The following is a 4,721-nucleotide window of genomic DNA, read 5'->3' as shown; positions in this document are numbered from 1 at the left end:
GATTGGAACCTGTTGGGACAACACTTCGGTGTCGTCCGTAGGGCGGGGGGAGGAAGCCATCGGAAGTGGTTCACGTCCGACGAGTCCAGTGAGCCGCTCGACAACGCGTCGAGCCGGTCTTTGGGTGGGCTGCATAAACACATTTGACATAAGGGAAAGCTGTGCAATGAATGAATACTATGAATTACTTTGGTATCCGCATACTTACGATTTCGCCAGGGGCTTGGCCCTGGGCGCCCACTCCTCTCTGCTGTCGTCGGCGTCGGTGGAGTAGTCCAGAGAAAGGGTTTTCCCCTTCTTGGACCCTTCGGCCTCCCTAGTTGGGGCGGCCTTCCTTTTCTTCCCTTCCCCTGCGGGAGGGGGAGGGGTCTCTTCTTCTTCCTCCTCGTCTTCATGGGAGGAGTGCACCTCGGATTCGTCGGATGGTGAATCCGACACCTCCGGGCGTCGGGCACTCTTTCGAGTCCCCGTGGCCTTCTTCTTGGCCCTCTTCTCTGGCACCACATAGGGTGCCGGAACCAGCAGCTTCGCCAATTGAGCGTCCGCTAGGCCTTCGGGCAAAGGCGCCGGTCAGTCGATCCGTCCGGACTTCGCCTGCCAATCCTGCCAAAGGTAAGGGAGTTTAGATCCCGCATAGAGTCAAACTATGGAAAACTGATACCCTGTAAAAGGAAAAAATAGCTTACCACGAGCGCGTGACGCTGCATGCTGAATCCGCGATCCTCGGTAGCGGATGCGGGAGCCTCGGCACCTTTGAAAAGCATCCTCCAGGCATCTTCGTACGTCGTGTCGAAGAGCCTGTTTAGGGTTTGATGCTGCGCCGGGTCGAACTCCCACAGATTGAAGGCCCGTCGTTGACACGGGAGGATCAGGCGGATGAGCATAACCTGGACTATCTTGACAAGCCTGAGCTGCTTGTTCACCAGGGATTGGATGCATGTTTGCAGTTCGGTCACCTCCTTTTGGTTACCCCACGACAGGACCGTCTCCTTCCAGAATGTGAGCCGCGTAGGGGGGCCGGATCAAAACTCAAGGGGTGCGACCCATTTGGCGTCGCACGACTCGGTGACGTAAAACCACCATGATTGCCACCCCTTCAGGGTCTCCACAAAGGAGCCCTCGAGCCACAGGACGTTGGCCATCTTGCCAACCATGGCACCGCCGCACTCCGCCTGGCTGCCGCGCACCACCTTCGGCTTGACGTTGAAAGTCTTAAGCCATAGGCCGAAATGGGGGCGGATGCGGAGGAACGCCTCGCACACGACGATGAACGCCGACATGTTGAGGACGAAGTTCGGGGCCAGATCGTGGAAATCCAGGCCGTAGTAGAACATGAGCCCCCGGACAAATGGATGCAGAGGGAAGCCTAGTCCATGGAGGAAATGGGGGAGGAATACCACCCTCTCATGGGGCCTAGGAGTGGGGATGAGCTGCCCCTTTTCGGGAAGCCAGTGCGCGATATCGCTAGCCAGATATCCGGCCTTCCTCAGCTTTTTGACGTGTCCCTCCATGACGGAGGAGACCATCCACTTGCCTCCCGCTCCGGACATGACTGGAGAAGGTTGAGGTGGTAGTGCGGACTTGGGCGCTGGAGCTCGAGTGCGCAAGAATGGATAAGCAAAGGAGGAAGAAGGCGTGGGTGAAAAGGTGGATCCTTATCCCCTTATATGGGTGGACGCAACTACGTGTCCCCACCAGCCTGGTAAAACTCGCTTATCTCCAAGCGCCGTAATCAATGGCGCGGTTGGGTTACCCACGCCCGTATTGATGAGAATCCCGGAATAAGGGGACACGATCTCTGCTTCAACAAGACGTGCCAAGGAAACTGCCTCGCATAACGCGCTAAGATGGGACAGTAAAACGGTTCGAATAAAAGCTTGGCCGTGTTGTGATGTCACACTACGGGGTACGTCAGCAGATTAGATTTGTGTAAATGTTATTCTCTCTATGGGAATACGTAGAAACTTATTTTGCAGAGCCGGACACTATCTTTGTGTTCAAAATCTTCTATGAAGTACTTGGAGGAGGAACCCGCCTTGCAATGCCGAAGACAATCTGCGCGCCGGACTCGTCGTCATTGAAGCCTGGTTCAGGGGCTACTGAGGGAGTCCTGGATTAGGGGGTGTTCGGATAGCCGAACTATACCTTCAGCCAGACTCCTGGACAATGAAGATACAAGATTTAAGACTCCGTCCCGTGTCCGGAAGGGACTTTCCTTGGCGTGGAAGGCAAGCTTGGCGATACGGATGTTCAGATCTCCTACCATTATAACCGACTCTATGTAACCCTAACCTTATCCGGTGTCTATATAAACCGGAGTGTTTTAGTCCATAGGACAACATACACATCAACAATCATACCATAGGCTAGCTTCTAGGGTTTAGCCTCTCTGATCTCGTGGTAGATCTACTCTTGTACTACCCATATCATCAATATTAATCAAGCAGGATGTAGGGTTTTACCTCCATCGAGAGGGCCCGAACCTGGGTAAAACTTCGTGTCCCTTGCCTCCTGTTACCATCCGGCCTAGACGCACAGTTCAGGACCCCCTACCCGAGATCCGCCGGTTTTGACACCAACAGACACGCTAAGTGCACCCACTGGGTGTAGTCCTCGAGGCTGCCATTGAATATTTGATTCGGTGGTAGTCTTAGAGTAGCTATCATTATGATGCCTTTTTATCTCTGTCGACTGATATGGCTTTAACTACAGAAATCTTGTGATCTTGGGGCTCAACTTTCTGCAATGAACAAACAGCAAATCAGCCTGAACCTTGATCTGGAATTGGCCAAGAAGAATCTCAAGACCGCTCGTGATGAAGTAGCTGCCATGGGAGGTAACCAATCGTTAGCTGTATATCCCACTACTGGCACTTTTCCTTGACGTTTTTGAACAGAGTGACTCCACTCGAGCAGATGTATGTAGAGAAAACTGCCAACTCCAAGCCCGTCTGAAGATTGTTATTTCTTTAGAGAAAATGAAGCAGGCTTTGGAGAAGAAGGATCTGGTTCTTGCTGCAGCACAGAAGGAGGCGCGTGATAAAACATCACTTGCCGACAAGAAGCTTGCTTCAGTCGGCAAGTTAGAAGAAGAAAACTCCAAGCTGAAGACTGCTGTTTCTGACGCCAATCGGGAGGTCGAGCGACTAAAGAAGGACAAGGAGAAACTGACTGACGAGCTTGGGAGTCTCAGGGCCAAGAATGGCGAGCTAGAGTCTTATCTAGGCCAGCTTGCTGCAAAGCTGGTTTTGCAACTTGAAGGTACTGATTAATCTGTCTTATTTCTGTCGACTGCCAAGTTTAATTATACCGTCGACTCACCATTCACTAGACTGTGTAGAATTTTGCCAAGACTTTGAAGCAGAAACTAGGCGGGTCGAGACGGGTCTTGATCCCATAAACTGTCCAGTCAAGGATGATGTTGCGATGAACGTGCTGCAGTTGGAATCTCGTATGGACAGCATGGTTGCTTATCTTGCCCGCCTGAAAGCTGCGATGACTCGGGTTGATGCCGAAATCTGGCCTCAGGCGGAACTGTCTCAAGATCTTGAGTCCCTGATGGCTCGACCGAATCAAATTCCTGAGCGAGTGCAAGAATGGAAGAAGTCATACGCTCGCTGTGGTGCTGATGTCGCGTTGTCTTTGGTCCGAGTGCACTGCAAGGACGTCAAAGAAGACAAGCTGGTGGAACTCAAGGTTGCTAACATGAAGAGGCACACTTTCCAGTCTTTCATGGACACCTTCCTTGAAGCCGCCACTCGCATTCGGAGAGCATTGACCTTGATAGTTTCTGCGACCCAGCCAGTCCTTCTCCCGATGCGTGATCGAAAAAACATTATGCCTCACCTTTATTTTCCTCGGAATGCCGAGTGATTGTGTAACCGTTAAACTTCTTCGGGCTTGATGCTCGAATACTTTTGATCCGTCGTCCAGTACTTTAGGATTTATCCGAACTTGGTTTGTTTCCGAATATGCTTGCGCTTGCCTTCGAGTGGACTTTGTTCTTCACTCGGAATAATCTTTGTGCTTGAGATGCAGCTCCGAGGTGGTGATTCCAGTCGACCGACACTTCATCGTCCTTGCGGATAGGGACGGAACACGCATTGCAGTCGACCTGCACCCTGTCGTCCTTGCGGGTAGGGATGGAGCGCACATTGTACTTGTGGCGTCGTTCCGAAGGGGAAGGTTGCAGTCGACCTGCACCTCGTCGTCCTTGCGGATAGGGATGGAGCGCACATTGTACTTGTGGTGTAGCTCCGAAGGAGAAGGTTGTAGTCGACCTGCATCTTGTCGTCCTTGCGGATAGGGATGGAGCGCACATTGTACTTGTGGCGTAGCTCCGAAGGAGAAGGTTGTAGTCGACCTGCACCTCGTCGTCCTTGCGGATAGGGATGTGTTTCAAACTTAGGCAAGTACTGTACTGCAGCTAAGCCTCCGAGTGGGAGGGTTGCTCACCACTCGGTGGGATTTTCTTTTAAACTTAGGCGAGTACTGGACTGCAGCTAAGCCCCCGAGTGGGAGGGTTGCTCACCACTCGGTAGGATTTTACAAACTTAGGCGAGTACTAGACTGCAGCTAAGCCCCCGAGTGGGAGGGTTGCTCACCACTCGGTAGGATTTTTTAAACTTAGGTGAGTACTGGACTGCAGCTAAGCCCCCGAGTGGGGGGATTGTTCACCACTCGGTAGGATTTTTAAACTTAGGTGTGTACTGGACTGCAGCT

This window comes from Triticum aestivum, chromosome 6A (genome assembly GCF_018294505.1).
Source record: "Triticum aestivum cultivar Chinese Spring chromosome 6A, IWGSC CS RefSeq v2.1, whole genome shotgun sequence".
NCBI classification, from domain to species: domain Eukaryota; kingdom Viridiplantae; phylum Streptophyta; class Magnoliopsida; order Poales; family Poaceae; genus Triticum; species Triticum aestivum.
Note: the sequence above shows the minus strand (reverse complement) of the source record.